The sequence below is a fragment of the Prosopis cineraria genome, unplaced genomic scaffold (genome assembly GCF_029017545.1).
Source record: "Prosopis cineraria cultivar Desert tree isolate PC_DT_omini unplaced genomic scaffold, ASM2901754v1 PC1, whole genome shotgun sequence".
NCBI lineage: Eukaryota > Viridiplantae > Streptophyta > Magnoliopsida > Fabales > Fabaceae > Prosopis > Prosopis cineraria.
The window spans coordinates 42,490,519-42,510,241 of NW_026555332.1; the positions used below are offsets into that span (position 1 = coordinate 42,490,519).

The 19,723-nt window shown below is 33.4% G+C and overlaps 2 long non-coding RNA genes across 2 annotated transcripts; both read left to right on the forward strand.

Annotated features, from left to right (window-relative positions):
* Nucleotides 1-778: 778 nt before the first annotated feature.
* Nucleotides 779-2,399, forward strand: LOC129306365 (uncharacterized). Its single transcript, XR_008592203.1, has 3 exons — nt 779-996; nt 1,657-1,722; nt 2,272-2,399. It is a non-coding gene; the product is annotated as an uncharacterized LOC129306365 (long non-coding RNA).
* A 5,374-nt stretch (nt 2,400-7,773) lies between these two features.
* LOC129303346 (uncharacterized) lies at nt 7,774-9,534 on the forward strand. The gene is made up of 3 exons (XR_008591457.1): nt 7,774-8,051; nt 8,713-8,778; nt 9,327-9,534. It is a non-coding gene; the product is annotated as an uncharacterized LOC129303346 (long non-coding RNA).
* The last annotated feature ends 10,189 nt before the right edge of the window (nt 9,535-19,723 follow it).

Consider the following 19,723-nt stretch of genomic DNA (forward strand, 5'->3'; position numbering starts at 1 on the left):
CTATCATCTAACATTTGGCTTTGATTACACAATGTAACAACTCATTTTTTAATCCCCTAATTAACTAAAACTAATTAGGATAATTGAGTAAATTATAGTGGTGTGTAACTAGGGAGGTTTAATAATCATATTTGATTATATTTTAGCCCTAAATATGGGTTCAGTATCAAGTCGAGCCACCCGAGCATCAAAAGGACCAAAAAATAAAGAGTTGATGTTGCTGTGCCACATGCCGTGGCATGGAGAGCATCCACCGTGGCACACAGACACTTCAAATGTGAAATAAGGACCACTCTATGCCATGCATTATGGCGTATGGCCATTTTTTGTAGCTTATCAATTACGAGTTGAGACAGAAAAGGAGAAAAAAAGAAGAAGAAAACGAAGAGGACAAATCAAGCTCTGCTAGGGTTCACTCTTAGACAACATTGGAAGCATTTTAGAGGCTATAAATGTAACATCCTGATTTTTTATATAATAAAGAAATTGTGGAATTTAGGTTTTGAGAAAAAAATGATAATAATAGGAATTTATATTATTTGAGGTTATTTAGAAATAATATTATGGTTAGGTATTTAATTATGAATTTAAAAATTTAAATTTAAAATCACATAAGAAATATTTAGTTAAGATATAATACATAAATAATTTTTTTTTATGTATGTGTTAAAAAAAAGAGAAGGTAGAAGGAACAAAAAAAAAGGGGGTGGAAGGTTGTTGTTTCTAAGTCCCACATTGGTTAGATGAGGGAAGAGAAGAGGTGCCCTCATGTATAAAAAGGAGGGGGTGTGTGCATTAGGAAGCATGAGAGGCTAAGATGCAATTTAGAGAAAATTGCAACTTTTGGCCCAAAGGTTTGAATAATTAAATTCAAACCTATAGTTTTTTTTAATATAATTTTGGGACTCACAATCCCATTTTTATATTATTTTTCTCTCTTCCTCTCACGTTGCTCGGCGTTTTCTCGCAAGGGGGGATTATTTTCTTTTTCTTCAGGTATGTTCTAACTTTCCTGTTTAGATTAGCATTTAAAAATTTATTTAATTACAAAATTAATTTTATAGTTATTTTCTAAATAATATTAGCTTTCTAGTGATATGATTATTTTGTAGGATAGAGTAAATATTTTGATTAGGATTTTTCTATAGGATAGTTAATCTGATGATATGATGGATTAAAAATATAGGTTAAAATTCTTAGGATATAAAAATATTATAGAATATTTTTTTAAGGTTGAAACTCATGTTTAAGAATTTTTGAGTTAAAATCTAGATCTATATGGTTGAATTTATGTGGAATCTGAGACGTAGGGATAAACCTATGATTATTAAATATTTATTTAAGTATGAATAGGTATTTTTGAGGTTATAGAAAGGTGATTTGAGGCTTCAGGATAATTCTAAAAATTTAATTTATTTTTGGATGAATTTTTAGAATATAGAAGGATGAAATTGTGATACTAGAAGTGAATTGAGGATAAAAAAAAATAGTTCATTAGGGTACGAGAATTTTAGAAAAGAATTTGAAGTTAAATGAGGCATAAATCTTAAATTAGTGTTAATATGGACTATAGATCTAAGACTTTCTAACTCTTTAAATTAGAGTTATTTATTTTAATGTAAAATTAATATATAGTATTGTGAAATAATTATGTAGATTATATTGACAAAGATAGTGGTGAAAAAGGAGTTGTGAAGGGGAACTTGTTATTCAAGACACAAGGTAACCATTATTAATGTGTTGTGATGAGTGTGTTTGTGAATGGTTATGTGTTGTTTTGTTGTTTGGAAAAATTATGAATTATTGAAAATAAATACTGTTATATACTTGTTTGAAATTATTGCCAAGTGGGTTAAAAATTTATTTTTGTTTATCATGATGAGATATTATTGTTCGGATATATTTCTGTTTGGATATTTGAATGATGCATGACTTGTCAGGGTATTTTAATGTATGGTGTTAATGGGAATTTCTGTTCGGTTAATTATTACCACGTGGTAAGCCCTCATTGGACCCAATGAGTGGCGTGTCGCTTGGTCCAACTCACCTTTGGCCGGGTGATTTGGCGTCCGAGCATGGTGAAAGGAGGATATAAGGTGCAGTCATGCAATTAAATACTTGTTCGGTTTGTTTGAAAATATTGTTCGGTTAAATGTTTTGTGTGCCCACTTAGCAATCGCATGATTAGTTACATCCGCATGCATCATTACATATTAATTTTTGGTTACTGGGACTTTTAAGTCTCATTCCCCGTGGTTAATATTTTTACAGGAGCGAGTCCGGCCGAGAAAGCACCAGAGGTGTAATTATGGTGTATGAGACACCATCTTTTACGTTGCCTCTTATTTTGGATTATACAATGTATCTTGTGCCAACTTAGGACATATCTTCTTTGTGAGCATGTAAACTCTAATCCTTTTTATTAAAAGTATTTATATGACCAGAGATTATGTCTGTCCCTCATGGTTCTAATTGTTTTTTAGATATTTTAAGACCCGTGGTATATTGTCTTGGATGTATCGTGGTAGAAATTTTTCTACCATGATAAGGGTTCAATGAAAAAAAAATAAAAAAAAAGGATTTGTTGAATTAATAACTTGTGAAAAATCGGTCTGTAAATTTGAGGGTGTACATATTGGTATCAGAGCATCATGTTTCGAGCCTCTATTTTAGTAATACTTATTTAAACTTTTGTTTGAAACTATTACTTGTGTGAATTTAATATGTATTTATTATGTGTGGTGCATTGCATATAGTCGGTTGGCAATATACATTGTTATGGTGCTTCTCATTGTATGGCCATTATATAGCTAGGCTAATTTTATTATTTATATCTTGTATCCTTTAGGAGGGGAGAGAAAATGCCTGTTACTCGTGGTAACTCAGGATTCCAACATGAGCACCTGCCACCGCCACTGCCAAATGAGGAGCCTGACTTGGCGGAATTAAGAATGCTTGTAAAAACATTAACAGACAAGGTTCAAGGATACGAACAAGAGTTGACGGAGCTAAAGAGGCAAAAGGTAACTGAAAATGGAGATAGGGCTCATGTTGAGAGTCATGTGGGGGAAGGCAGTTCCTCACATCCTGCCACTCCGAGAGATCATGAGTCTAGAAGGAAGGAAATTAGGCAGGAGGAACAGAGAGCCCCACCGACCATTACTGATGTGTGGGAAACTGTTAGGAAGTTTAACCCTCCTACGTTTGATCCGTGGTAGAGGAATGGGTGAAGAGACTCGAATCCATCTTTCGAGTAGTCACATGCACCAGCAATCAAAAAGTACAAGTAGCATTAGTGCTCCTAGTGAAAGGAGCAAGAGATTGGTGGGAGACAGCAGGGCCCAGGGATGATTCTACACTCACCTGGGAGGAATTCAAGGAAAAATTATTCAGGCATTACTTTCCATCAGAGTTAAGGTCTGAGAAGGAAGCGGAATTCCATGCCTTTAAGCAAGGGAACCTCGATGAGGACACATTCATTGCTAAGTTTCAGGAGTTATCTAGATACTCCACGTACCTGCAGTATAGGGATGATTCCGAATGGAAGGCTAAGCGCTTATTGGAGAAGGCTAGACCAGAATTGAGGGAACAATTGGCTCATCTAGATATCCGAGATTATGATGAAATGTGCATAAAACTACAAGTAGTAGCTCGCAGTAAGAAGGAGGTTGAGAGAGAGAAGAGGGGTTATTCATATAGTAGACCCCCAACCTACCCTCGACCCACCGGAGGCATTATGAAAAAAACCATCAGGGTTCGAGTAGCTCATGGAACCAAGGAAGGCAGAAGGGTCCATTTCAAAGGGGCCAAGGACAGAGGAGCTATCATAGTAGTTATCACGGGTCACAGAGGAGCCCAACAGTATCTACCCCTGCCCCGAGTACAGCGAGCTCTCAACAGTGCACTAAATGCGGGCGTCGTCATTTCGGACAGTGCTGGGTCTGTTACATTTGTGGGAAACCCGGTCACATTGCAAAGTTTTGTGGGGACAACCAGGGCTCAAATATGAAGAACCCTTCCCAACATCCTACTGTCTCTGGCCGTGTGTTTGCTCTTACTCAGGACACCATGAACTCCCCAGATGCCATTAGAGGTAACATCAAAATCCTTCATCATGATATTGTTGCACTATTTGATTCGGGTGCTACACACTCTTTTATTTCTGAAACTTGTGTAAAGAACCTTGATTTGCCTGTGTGTATTTTACCTTTTGATATGAATGTGTCTACTCCTGCGGGAGAATCTGTGAGGACCGCTAAGGCATGCCTTAACCTAGTAGTCGAGTTTAAAAATAGGAAAACAACTATGGACTTAATTATCCTACCACTGAGAGGTATGGATGTAATTGTGGGAATGAATTGGATGGCTGCAAATGGTGCTATCCTAGATTGTAGAGAGAGGAGTGTGTCTTTATCTTCTTTGTCGGTGACCCCAGTCGAGACTCAAGATCATGTTTTCTTGTCGGCGGCGCAAGTTGATAGATGTATGAAGAAGGGTTGCCAGGCCTACATGGTTTTCTTCTCTATCCAAGCTGAGATTGATGAAGGCGTGAAGAATATCCCAATTGTCAAAGAATTTGCGGATGTATTTCCAGACGAAGTCTCCGGTTTACCCCCAAAGCGCGAGGTAGAGTTCTCAATTGAATTGGTACCCGGTACAGGGCCAATTTCTAAGGCTCCTTATCGGATGTCCCCTTCAGAGTTAGCGGAACTGAAAAAGCAAATTGAAGAGCTACTTGAGAAGGGTTTCATCAGACCGAGTGTTTCACCTTGGGGATCTCCAGTCCTTTTTGTAAAGAAGAAGGACGGAAGCCTCCGATTGTGCATTGATTATAGACAATTGAACAAAGTAACCATCAAGAACAAATATCCACTTCCGAGAATCGATGATTTGCTGGATCAGCTTGTGGGATCCGCAGTTTTCTCAAAGATTGACTTAAGGTCAGGGTACCACCAATTGAGAGTGAGAGCAGAGGATATACCTAAGACAGCATTTCGGACGAGATATGGGCATTATGAATTCATGGTGATGCCGTTTGGACTTACGAATGCTCCTGCGGTATTCATGGATTACATGAATAGGATCTTTCGACCCTATTTAGATAAGTTTGTAGTAGTGTTTATTGATGACATTCTTATTTATTCAAAGGATGAGGAGGCTCATGGTGAACATTTAAGAATCGTCTTGCAAGTTTTGAGGGAACATAAGCTTTATGCCAAATTAACAAGTGTGAATTTTGGCTCCAAGAAGTAAAGTTTTTGGGCCATGTTGTGTCCAGAGACGGAGTTGCGGTGGATCCTAGCAAGATTGATGCAGTGATGAAGTGGGAACAGCCAAAATCTGTTACAGAGATACGAAGCTTTTTAGGTTTAGCAGGTTATTATCGTCGCTTTATTAAGGGATTTTCGCAAATTGCGATGCCCTTAACTAAGCTGACTAAGAAGGATGCCCCATTTATTTGGACTGACAAATGTGAAGCTGCTTTCCAAGAATTGAAAAAGAGGTTAACCACTACTCCAGTATTGACTATTCCTGACCCTGTGGTGCCGTACACTCTGTACACTGATGCTTCTTTAAAGGGTTTAGGATGTGTTTTGATGCAAAATGACCGAGTGGTTGCCTATTCCTCCAGACAGTTGAGACCACACGAGGAAAATTACCCTACTCATGATTTGGAGTTAGCTGCAGTTGTGTTTGCTCTGAAGATATGGAGACACTACTTGTATGGATCTAAGTTTCAAATCTTCAGTGACCATAAGAGCCTGAAGTATTTATTTGATCAAAAAGAGCTTAATATGAGGCAGCGACGATGGATGGAATTTCTAAAGGATTATGACTTTGAATTACATTACCATCCGGGTAAGGCTAACGTGGTAGCTGATGCCTTAAGTAGAAAGACTATTCATGCTGCACATTTGATGGTTCATGAATATCATTTATGGAACAGTTTTCATGATGTTCCAGTAGATGTGATTGAACATCAAATGGCCGCACTCCAGGTAGCAGACTTTGAGAGCAAATTCTGGGAAGATCTCAGAGTCTCACAGCAGAGTGATGACTACTTAAGGAATATAAGGAAGGAGATAGTGGTAGGTAAGGCCCCAAATTTTACCATCTCTGAGGACACAGTGATGAAGTATAAAGGTAGAGTTTGTGTACCTAATGATCCAAGATTGAGGAATATCCTTTTAGAAGAAGCTCATAGGAGCAAATATACAATTCATCCCGGTATAACTAAAATGTACCATGATTTGAAGCGAGGTTGGTGGTGGCCAGGAATGAAGAAAGATGTAACTGAATTTGTTTCTAGATGTTTAACGTGTCAGAAGATAAAGATAGAACATCAGAAGCCAGCTGGAACACTGCAACCGTTAGATATTCCAAAGTGGAAATGGGATGATATTTCTATGGATTTCATCACTGGACTGCCAAGAACACCCTCGAGTAAGGATGCTATTTGGGTGATAGTAGACCGACTCACCAAATCAGCTCACTTTTTGGCGATCAAGTTTACCTCTACATTAGAGAAATTTGCTGAGATATACATTAAGGAGATAGTTAGACTTCATGGTATACCCTCTAGAATTGTGTCAGATCGTGACCCAAGGTTCACTTCAAACTTTTGGGGTGCGCTACAGAAGGCTATGGGTACCAGACTGAGTTTTAGCACCGCATACCACCCCCAAACAGATGGACAAACAGAGAGGACGATCCAGACTTTGGAGGACATGTTGAGAGCTTGTGCCATTGAACTACCAGGTAGTTGGGATAATCATTTGCCATTAGCTGAATTTGCTTATAATAACAGCTATCATTCTAGTATTGGGATGGCGCCTTATGAGGCCTTGTATGGAAGGAAGTGTAGATCGCCTTTGTGTTGGACAGAATTAAGTGAGAGGAGTATCATTGGTCCAGAAATTGTAGAGCAGACCACCCAGAAGATTGCAATGATTAAGCAAAAATTGCTAACAGCTCAGAGCCGACAGAAGAGCTATGCTGATAAGAGGAGACGGCCGTTAGAGTTTGAAGTAGGAGATCATGTATTTTTGAAGGTTTCTCCGTGACAGGCATTGGTAGATCCATTAAGGCAAAGAAGTTGACACCTAGATTTATGGGCCCGTATGAGATCTTGGAGCGAATTGGATCTGCTGCATATAGAGTTGCATTACCTCCACAGATTGCAGGTATCCATAATGTGTTTCACGTATCACAGTTGAAGAAGTACAACCCGGATCCCTCCCATGTTATTGAACCTGAAGAAGTAGAATTGAGGGAGAATTTGACCTTTAGATCCGAACCGGAGCGAATTGAGGACTTTAAGGACAAACAACTACGCAATAAGACCATCCGACTCGTGAAGGTGATTTGGAAGGGTGGAGCCCTAGGTGATGCTACTTGGGAAACCGAGGAGAGTATGAGGCGAGATTATCCACATTTATTTGCTTAGGTACATAGTTTCTATGCTTATCTATTAAATTTTGAGGACAAAATTTCTAAAAGGAGGGGAGAATTGTAACATCCTGATTTTTTATATAATAAAGAAATTGTGGAATTTAGGTTTTGAGAAAAAATGATAATAATAGGAATTTATATTATTTGAGGTTATTTAGAAATAATATTATGGTTAGGTATTTAATTATGAATTTAAAAATTTAAATTTAAAACCACATAAGCAATATTTAGTTAAGATATAATACATAAATAATTTTTTTTTATGTGTGTGTTAAAAAAAGAGAAGGTAGAAGGAACAAAAAAAAGGGGGTGGAAGGTTGTTGTTTCTAAGTCCCACATTGGTTAGATGAGGGAAGAGAAGAGGTGCCTTCATGTATAAAAAGGAGGGGGTGTGTGCATTAGGAAGCATGAGAGGCTAAGATGCAATTTAGAGAAAATTGCAACTTTTGGCCCAAAGGTTTGAATAATTAAATTCAAACCTATAGTTTTTTTTAATATAATTTTGGGACTCACAATCCCATTTTTATATTATTTTTCTCTCTTCCTCTCACGTTGCTCGGCGTTTTCTCGCAAGGGGGGATTATTTTCTTTTTCTTCAGGTATGTTCTAACTTTCCTGTTTAGATTAGCATTTAAAAATTTATTTAATTACAAAATTAATTTTATAGTTATTTTCTAAATAATATTAGCTTTCTAGTGATATGATTATTTTGTAGGATAGAGTAAATATTTTGATTAGGATTTTTCTATAGGATAGTTAATCTGATGATATGATGGATTAAAAATATAGGTTAAAATTCTTAGGATATAAAAATATTATAGAATATTTTTTTGAGGTTGAAACTCATGTTTAAGAATTTTTGAGTTAAAATCTAGATCTATATGGTTGAATTTATGTGGAATCTGAGACGTAGGGATAAACCTATGATTATTAAATATTTATTTAAGTATGAATAGGTATTTTTGAGGTTATAGAAAGGTGATTTGAGGCTTCAGGATAATTCTAAAATTTAATTTATTTTTGGATGAATTTTTAGAATATAGAAGGATGAAATTGTGATACTAGAAGTGAATTGAGGATAAAAAAAAATAGTTCATTAGGGTACGAGAATTTTAGAAAAGAATTTGGGAAGTTAAATGAGGCATAAATCTTAAATTAGTGTTAATATGGACTATAGATCTAAGACTTTCTAACTCTTTAAATTAGAGTTATTTATTTTAATGTAAAATTAATATATAGTATTGTGAAATAATTATGTAGATTATATTGACAAAGATAGTGGTGAAAAAGGAGTTGTGAAGGGGAACTTGTTATTCAAGACACAAGGTAACCATTATTAATGTGTTGTGATGAGTGTGTTTGTGAATGGTTATGTGTTGTTTTGTTGTTTGGAAAAATTATGAATTATTGAAAATAAATACTGTATATACTTGTTTGAAATTATTGCCAAGTGGGTTAAAAATTTATTTTTGTTTATCATGATGAGATATTATTGTTCGGATATATTTCTGTTTGGATATTTGAATGATGCATGACTTGTCAGGGTATTTTAATGTATGGTGTTAATGGGAATTTCTGTTCGGTTAATTATTACCACGTGGTAAGCCCTCATTGGACCCAATGAGTGGCGTGTCGCTTGGTCCAACTCACCTTTGGCCGGGTGATTTGGCGTCCGAGCATGGTGAAAGGAGGATATAAGGTGCAGTCATGCAATTAAATACTTGTTCGGTTTGTTTGAAAATATTGTTCGGTTAAATGTTTTGTGTGCCCACTTAGCAATCGCATGATTAGTTACATCCGCATGCATCATTACATATTAATTTTTGGTTACTGGGACTTTTAAGTCTCATTCCCCGTGGTTAATATTTTTACAGGAGCGAGTCCGGCCGAGAAAGCACCAGAGGTGTAATTATGGTGTATGAGACACCATCTTTTACGTTGCCTCTTATTTTGGATTATACAATGTATCTTGTGCCAACTTAGGACATATCTTCTTTGTGGAGCATGTAAACTCTAATCCTTTTTATTAAAAGTATTTATATGACCATGAGGATTATGTCTGTCCCTCATGGTTCTAATTGTTTTTTTTAGATATTTTAAGACCTGTGGTATATTGTCTTGGATGTATCATGGTAGAAATTTTTCTACCATGATAAGGGTTCAATGAAAAAAAAAATAAAAAAAAAGGATTTGTTGAATTAATAACTTGTGAAAAATCGGTCTGTAAATTTGAGGGTGTTACAATAAACATCCAAGGTAAGTATCACACTCATTAATCTCCTCATCTCTTCCATAATTATGAGTTTATGATTAGGGTTGATAGTGAAAGATAATTTTCAATCTATATCAATTATGGTCCAAATCTATTAACTCAAATAGAGTTAATAAGAGTAGATTGAAGTATCTAAACTTAGGCGTAATGAAGTTTGGGTGTCTTGGGTTGTTGGGTACTATAATATTTGAAATTTTAGTAATGCGGGTGTTAGAAAGAGAGTGATGTCATTAATGGGAATCTAATAGCTCATTAATGTTATTGGGAACTAAAGATGGATAATAAACCCTATGAGTAAGCCTAAATGTGCACAATGTGGGCATTAGGTAAGTTAGAAGTGGAGCAATGAGAGTTGAATGCTTGAGTTTGGCAATATTAATGGAGATCAACTTGATTTATTGTGGATTAAGCTCTTGAACACCTATTTGACTTAGGAATTCAAGCTTGGAAGCCATTATATTAAGGGATAAATCTTTGACCTTTCAGAGGTTTGAAGTAATCAGGGAATCCTACTTTGGATAGTTATGTGTTAATTGTAATGGGATGTTAATTATGTGTTTAATATGCAAATTGTGACTTGTGAATGAATGCATCATGCAATGAAACCTTACATTTATCAAATCACTTTGATATGTGTTAAACATGCCAGAGAGATGTCAAAATGAGTTTTAAGTTACAAAAGTGATATTTGAGATGAGTTGCATATTTGTAATGTATTTTAAATGAGTAGTTGATAATGGATTTCATGAAGATGAGAAATTATGATAGAAAAGGGTGTCCATATGTGATATTAATGAAAATAAGAAATTAATGCTCACTTAGGTAACGCACGATCGTGAGCCTAATATGTTGACCCTAATAATGAGTAAATGAAAATATAAAAATAGTGAGCATCGTTTATGACATGATCAGTGAGCGGGAGTTTGCCTAGGGATTGGGAGAAAAGAAAATCCGTAGGGTATTTAAGCTTCCTTTGGTGCATGGGAGTATAGCCTTGTTCTATAATTTTTGTAAGGGACTATCCCATAGTTTGTTTAAGGGATTAAAACCTAGCTTTCTCCATTAATTCAACAAGGGCAATAGGTTAAGGTATGAGACACAACAAAGATTTGAGAGTATGGAAAGTCATGGTCTGAGAGTGAGTCATGTGATCTTTGGTCAGGTCACACCTCACAATTGGTGAGTTTGAGTAGTCTAATCACACAGATGGAGCCTTATTCAGTGTTATAACTCACGGTTTTGTCTGAGAAAATAAGGAGGGTATAAAGTTAGTTGATCATTTCCTATGTAAACTTAGGACGTGTCATATGTTTTAAATTGTGGCAAGTCGTGTGATAAATTGGGTTATAGTCACTTGTTTAAGTATCTTGTGATTATGTACCCAGCATGTGGGAGATAAAATGTGCTAACTGGATTAATAAGTCATGTTATGTGTTAAAATATGTTTTAAGTATTTGGTTTCATATGCATGTACTTGGTCTATAATTGATATATAATTGTATAGGGTAGGTTTTACCTTAGTTACTGAGTGGCTAGACTCACCCCTCTTCTTTAACACTTTTTAGGCTCTAGCTCTGGTGCAAAGAAGGAGAGGGCCCAAGAGGCTAGAAATTAGCATCTTTTTATTGTATGCCTCTATCGTAGATTTATTTTGTATAATAGTATATGATTGTCAATTCTAGGTTGCATACCATCATACTTATACTATTTTGTTATTGCAAATATTTGAGTTATATTTTGGGTCCTGAATGTTTGTGTATGATATATATATATATATATATTGATAGGGCCAAAATGCTAGTGCAAGTGTAGAAATAATGTATAAACATGTTTTATTTAGGTTGATTGCAATGAAATGATAAATGCCTCCTCCTTCTGTTTTTGGTGAAATGGGGTTGAGGAGTGATTTCATAGCACATGAGTTATTTTTTTACTATTTTTAACTTATTTCACTCCTCAGAGGTGTCTTATGCTTTCGTAATTTATTTTTACTCTGATATAAAAGTTTATGAATGTTTTAAACTTATTTTGATTATGAAAACTTGAGATCCCTTAATTTTAAATTAAACTTGGTAATTTTCTTTTTGAATTAATCCCTTGATTACTATGAGTTTTATTGATTAATTATGTTGTGTGGAGTGAGATATACCAACACACAGTATAATATATCTAAATCAAATTTTATCCTCCCACATGCCAATAGGCTAAAATATCATTTTTTTCTAAACTTATACTCTCAATAAGTGCAAACCAAAGCCAACTATCAAAACAAATAATTTAATCATTTCCAAAGCAAGCCAAACATATGACCTTGTGATCATGCCCATTTTAAACTGTCCAAAATAAATCATAATTCATGGTTACAATCATCTATAATAGTAATAGTTTGAAGGGTGTGATCACCATAATGAATTCACATAACTATCAAATAAACAGAAGCCTTAGCATTGATAATATTACATCATTAAAATGATAAACCAAAATATATACCCTAAAGAGAAAGTGGATCTATATCACTAAGCCTCAAGGGCTTCTTTGTGCGCCACACATGGCTCTTCTTCTAAAAATTATTAGCCACAAGAATGAAACTCAAAATTCGTAATAACCAATATCAATTTATGATAATGTATACAAATAATTGTATGTGAGCTTGTTAAGTGGGGAAAATAATAAATTTAAACAGATACAAGAGGTATTATATTGCACGACAAACAATCATCTTTATTTCTCTCAATTGTTCTTGAGTCGTAACTCTCACTTGGTGCTAAATTATTAAGTTAAAAATAAACTAGCTCAAACTCATACAAGTCACCCATTTGGCCTTCAACAGGAGTGTACCATGTGGCACAACATACAACACAACAAATTTCGTAACATCTCTCACAAAAGTCAACAATTAAATATCAATAATGCATAGATATACAACTTCACAACGGTCGTAAATTTTCTCACTTCCAACATTATTACAATAAGTAACATTCCACTTGGCAAAAATATTTCAAAACACATATTCACAATTCTACAATTTTCCTAATAAATGTAACATCCTAACAAATTTAACCCAAATTAGCTAAATTAAATGGGATTATTAAATAGTTTATTGTGGTGTGTGGTTATAGAGAGTTAATGGATACTTTAGATTGTGATATCAACCTTAAGATTGAGTCCAGGGCAAAGTTGAGTCACCCGAATGTCAAAAAGTGAGAAAGAGATAAAGAGAATGACTTTATGCCATATGCTATAGCGCGTGCATGGCATGCCGTGATACACGAGCCACCAGAAAGTGAGGAAGGATTCTCTATATCACATTTGCAATGCATGGTGAATGTGATAGTGCTTGATTAGATTTTTAAGTTTATCAGACACAAGTTTGATATGAAAACCAAAGGAAAGAAAGAGAGTTCGAACGAGAAAGAAGGAGAAAATCAAAGGAGCTCTGTTAAGGCTTAGAGGATTTAAACATTTGGAGTATTTTAAAGCTTCTTAACACTAGATGTAAGTTTCCTAAGTCCTTCACTTCCCTCCCATTTTCTTGCATGTAAAAGTTAAAATTTGTTAGAAAAGATGATTTTTAGTTTATAAAGGCTTTGAGTTCGAACTTATTGATTTAAATATAGTTAATGAGAATTGTTTATGTTATTTAAATCAAATATTAATTGACCCTGGTCATTCTTAATTTACAAATTCAATAACGATCAGGCACAATTACATTCCTAGATTAAATTAGGCTATTACAATTCCCCCCCCCCCCATCTCGATTTCGCTAGGCATACTAGCATGGGGATATTTAATTTCTCTCGGTTTCATTTTTCCTGCACCACCCTCCTCAAAGAGTCAAGGTTTTCCCGTTGTCATCCATCGAATCCTTTATGCTATTTTCTGCACACCAACATCGTAGAACTCTCCGGCGCAAGGTTGGTTTCTCGAGGTTAGCAAATAAAGGGTAAATAATAAGCTGCTAGCTGCTATTCTCTCTGGGTTTTTTTCTTTATGATTCACCATAAGTTGTGCATTTAGCTCTTTAACCGGAATTCCCCAGTTTTGATGCTGTCATTCTCAGTGCGAAGAAATCATGGATAGAGAGAAGTGACAATGAGAAGTGACAATGTACTCAGATTCAGGAGCAAGCGCTGCTGATGTTGATTATGGTTTTCTGTTCAATTTCCAAAGACAGGGTTATTATTGACTCTTCAGATTTTTCTTATAGTTTGGAAAATAATTAAGAATCAGGACGGGAACTTCCAGTTGTATAGATAGATTTGGATGCTCCATTTTACAGTTTGCTATCTTTTAATCTAATAAGTCATGTGATTAACTGGCTAATATATAATTGCGCTTCATCTGCATATATTCTATATTTGACAAATATGTTCTTGTTCCATGAACCAAAACACACACGGGCTCACATCTTGTCCTGGTGAACAATGTCAATCTTCACTTGCATCAAAGCTAGAGTAAGAACGCAGACATAAAATATCCTTCTGGTTTTTGCTGAGTATAAATCGCCCTTGGGCCTATATTTTAGGTCTGAATTGTCATTTAATCCTTAATATTATTCAATAAACTAGGAAAATCAATTAGGAAAAAATTATATAGTTAGCCTTATATATTTAAAATATTTTGTTTCCAATTAAATCAATACATATGTATCTTTTATATATTATTTAATTTGTAACAAATTCTTGTCATTAATATTATTAACATATTAAAATTCAAATGTATCTTGATTTAATTGGGTAAAAGTATATTAAATATATAAACCCAAGTATATAAGTTTATAAAGAAATGTGTGTTACTTTGGTTTTCCTAAATCCTTTTAATTATTTACATTTATATATTGTCAATATATATATAGCTCATACATCATGTAATTAAGAACCTAAATATAGAAATAGTTTACGAAAAATAATAAAGACGAGAGATAAAAAAGATGAGATTGATTTAATTAAGATCAAAGGGAGTAGTTTAGTGCATTTTCAATAAATTTGTGGCATTAATTAAGAGAAAACAAACAATCTTTCAATAACCCATCCAATCTACACCCTCCAACCATATTATAACATGTTTGGTTAAAATAAACAAAAAATTTTAAAACTCAACTTTTTCTCTTTTTAAAAGTTTAATAAATTTTGTATTTTGCCCATGTTAAACATAGTACATATTTTAATAGCGTGCATTTCTCTCTGACATTCAATGTATGGTAAGAAAATAAACTTGTGATAAAAAATTTATAACATGCTTTGTAAATCTAAATGATAAAAAATCCTCACCTCTTTGCCTTATACTAAGACACTTCAAAGTTCCAATTACATTTCACATGCCCATGAAAAGTTATTTTCTTAATTCCATTAAAAAATGGCATGTCTTTTCCTCTTTGCTTTATGTCCTTTTATTATGAAGAGAGAGAAGAAGTATTTAATTATATTATATTATATTTCATGTACAGATATGCTCACATTAACTAATACAAGAGTAAATTTTAAAAAAATAATTTTAAAAGGTACTAAATATCCTGGTTCTTAACCAAGCTTAACTTAAAAAAAAAAAATGTTTTACAGGGCGAAACGAGAGAGTAAATAATACTGGAGGAGTGTGTCAGGACAATAGAGGAACTCAAGCTAAAAGTAAAACTGCACCGTAAAAAAAGTTTAATTTTCTTCAATGAAGAAATTACTAGGACTCGACTTTCTTCCTCCAGTTCTCACCGCTATATCTCAATTTCAATAATCAAGATTGAATAGATTATAAAATTATTATTACTGTTGTTGTTATTTTATATCACAAGGAGTAGACTCCACCAACATTAGAGATTATCTCTTTTGAAATATGGAAGGCAAATAGTAAAACTCTTCTAACTAAATTGCTATGTACACAATAGCCGGGATTCAAACCCTCAATCATTTATTTAAGTAACAAAAGTTCTTACTACTCACTTTAATTTTAATTGGTAAAATTATTGTTATTATATTAAAAGGTAAAAAAAATTGGTCTCTAAGTTATAAATAGTCCAAACATTAACAAAAATAAACTTGGACCATTAGTATATTAGCAAATGGCAAAAAAAGACCTTAAAAATTATAGTAAATTACCAAAAAATTACAGCAAATGACTCAAAAAATTACAGAAAAAGATTAAGAAAATTTTACTGGTTTTTTTTCCAATTTTTAAGTTCTTTTATGTGATTTTCTGATTAACTAATAATCAAAATTAATTTTTATTAATGGTAAAGGCTAGATTATTTCATTTTTGAAAATTGAAAGTAGGAATATTATACAAAAAAAAGTTCAAGGTCTCTAATGTTCCTGAATCTGTAACTTAGGGACCAATTTACTCTTTCATCATATATTAAATAATAAATTAATAAATTTAAGCTATTAAAATTTGACCAAAACAATTAAGAATTGTAATAAAAATATTGTATAACGTGAATTTTTTTTCTTATTTTTTACAGTAGTTCTGAAATGTTCTGGTCCAAGTTTATCAATTTAATTTTTTGTACTTATTATTTAACAATCCAATAATAATTTTATAATATGTTGAATCTTAGTTATTAACTTTGAAATGTAATTAGAATGAGATTGGTAGGATGTGAGGAGAGAAAAGGAAAGAAGGGAAGCCAAATCTAAATTGCTGCAGGGGGCACCGGATTAGTTAAGATGTTTCTTGTCTTTAAAAGTAAAAGAAACGACCCCCCCCCCTCCCCCCTATGGATGTGGTGTCTAGTCAGATTGAAGCGATGAATCAATTCTCAACTAAAATCAGTGTACCACCAAGAAAACACACCTTTAGGAGTAGCACGGGAGATTAAAGTGATCGATCGTACATCTTATTTCTATATTCATTTTATTGCTTTCACGTCTCGCAGGCGCTTTAAGAGCCAAACTTTAATTTAATTAAGGTGACACATGCGATCGCTAGCTAAAGTGACCCAAACATAGATCCTAAATTATTATTATATTGTTAATCTCCACTCAATTATTTGCGATGATTGTCCTCATTCATCACATATTGATTGGGAAAAATCTCGGTTTAACCCCTATAAAATTGATCTTGGAGATTTGGAGTCACGATCAAACTCTCCCTCAGATTATCTATAAATTTGATGCCTCTAAAATTAAAAAAAAAGTACAAGTTCAGATAAGAAATAAAGAAAAATAGTAGAGAGAATAATAGAAGATAAACGACGGCTCACATCTAAAAATTAAAAAATAAATCATAAATATATAAATTTAAAAAAATATCTAACTAAATGATTTACGTCATTTAATAAAAGAAGTCTAATATATAATGCATCGCTTGCTTGTGGTTTCTTATTCATAGACAATATGTTGAATTCTCCATGGCCAAGTAATTTAATTAGAATGTAGTTTTAAATTTTTTTTCTCTATAAATTATAGTTGTTATTTAAAACTTAATTAAAAATATAGATTTATTTTATATCATATTTATTTATTTAATATAATTAAGAAGAAAATATCCTCCCTAATTTAGTTGGGGAGTTTGTTTTGGTCCTAATTAATGTAAGATCTCAATCCATTTTATATCTAAAGTTTATATTTTTTCCAAATCATCTCTTATATTGTACACGCATGCAGGGATCCCATGTGTAGTGTGTAGTGGAAAACGATATGCAATGTTTGGGAAGTGAACGATCCTTATTGTGTCGGTTTATATGGTGGGGAAGGAATGAATATAAAAACTTTTGTCACATGCAAGACACTCAATCACGTTTTAGTTTTTATCAATCTAGGCTAGGGTGTTGTTTTGTTTTTGGTCATAATAAAGGTAAGATCTAAATCTATTTATCTCGTGTATGTATTTTGTGTGCAAGCTACCTCTTTTTGTACTCCCTCAAAACAATATAATAATGAAAAGTAGCATATTGAAATGCAGTCATATATCTTGTAGAAAAATTATGGCACATTTTTTCAATGAATAACTAATTTACCTAACTTTTTAATGCATATAAACAAATTAGTTAACTAGTTCTGCATTTTAAAGTTGAAATGTTCAATGAGTAATAATATATTATAAATACAAGTTTAGAAGGAAAACTTATTCCAAAACTAAATTTAAGCGATGACCTAAAATTCATGCTTATTTTTGTAAAACTCACCAGAGAATCAACGTTTAATTTCTTCCCCAAAGGGAAAGTACATGAATATCGATGAGCCATAAATACATCGATAACAGTAAGTTAATCAATATTTCTCGTACGGCTCGTGTGCGCTGATTTCTGCAATGATTAAATGATTAAAATAATAGCCCGTCCTTTCGGGAAAAAAAAATGTCATCTTTAATTTAAAATAAGTGGGGATTAATTCATGCATATGTATTACATGTGTCATGGGTTAACCACCCTGTCATTTTAGAGAGTATTAAAATATATACGAGTTGATGACTTGACGATTAGTTCACATTACTAATTCAGATGGAAAGAACATAAACTATATGATTCCAAGTACGCTGATGCCAACCAGTATTTAAAAATGAATGTTAGTATAAACGTCATGACTTGCGTTTGACATGACGATTTTGTAAATGGAAAGTTTTTGGACAAAAAAGACCGACAATAACATAATCAATGCATTCAAATTAAACAGATAGACAGTGTAATACTGCTAACTATTAATTATAGTGTAATTCATTGCATGTGATTTTTTTTGATTAATTTTTAATCGGGTGATAATCAATCTGATTTGTGATAATTGAATTGGAGAATTATAACGCCATTTTCCAGCTGACATGTTGCCGACGAGTTGTTATATGTAGTTCGTGGATCTATATTAAACGCTACGCTATCATCTCTTGATGGTTTGTGGCATCGAAGGGTTTTTTTTTTTTTTTAAAAGGAAGTAGAAAGAGGAAAAGGGAAGCAAGATGAAAATAGAGTTTTAAAACATTTAATATGTACCTGAAAATGCGTCAGCGGAAGTGGGTTTTTATAAGTATGAAGGTAAAAGAGTTTCACCAATTTTAATGACACTGAAGGAGAAGTGAAATTCATTGTACCAAGCAACCCTTTTTTTTTTTTAATTTCATTTTTACTTTCACTTTTCCAATCTCAATTCCATGATATTAGATAGGGAGGACTAGGGAAAAGACTAACAAAATAGGATTGTAACCTAACTTAAAATTTGATCTCTTTTTATAAAAACCTAATTTGACAACCCATAATTTGATTCTATCCAAATGTAGTTGAAATTGCATAGGATCGAAATTAGTTCATAAGATTGTGAGACTTGTCTTATAATCCAATACATTTGTTTGTTATTTCCCCCCTTTTCCTCTACGAGTCAACAATTTATTTTAATATTATAAACTTAATTAAGATAATAAAATAGCTATAATAATTTTATAAAATTTATCGCAATATATTAAAAGTTAATCATAATAAATCCATGACAATATTCAACAGACTTCAAAATATCTAAAGTAACACTACAACAATCAAGCCTTAGACTTTACATTCAATTATATGAAAAAATAAAAATAATTATAATAATATTTAAATAATTTTATAAGACCAGACCATACAAGTGGCCTGAAAGTTCAGTCCTTCCATTTTAGTCCAAGCCGAGATGAGTATGGTATTGTTGGTCTTTTTAAATCTTTTAGTTCAAGTCAATTTTGTCACATGATTGAATTTGTTCGAGTTAGATCGGGTTAAGCAATATTGCTAAAGTTTTGCACAGCCTTACAGGTATCATTATATAGATTTCCCAATATTCATGACACCTACACGTGATTTTTCGTCGTTCATCGTCTCTCCCGAAAACCTAAACCCTCCCAAGATTGTTGGTATGTCCTTGGAAGTTAGAGCTCTGGCTACATCAATAATAATGGATAAATCATGTATAATCTTCAACTTCTGAAATTCTAAGTGTTTTGATTGGAGCAGGGTGGAGGTAGGCAAAACTTGCGGACCACGTCATTACAAGTGTCGAGCACCTCTACATAACAAAATGCAAGAGGCAAAGAACAGATTAACAACGCTAG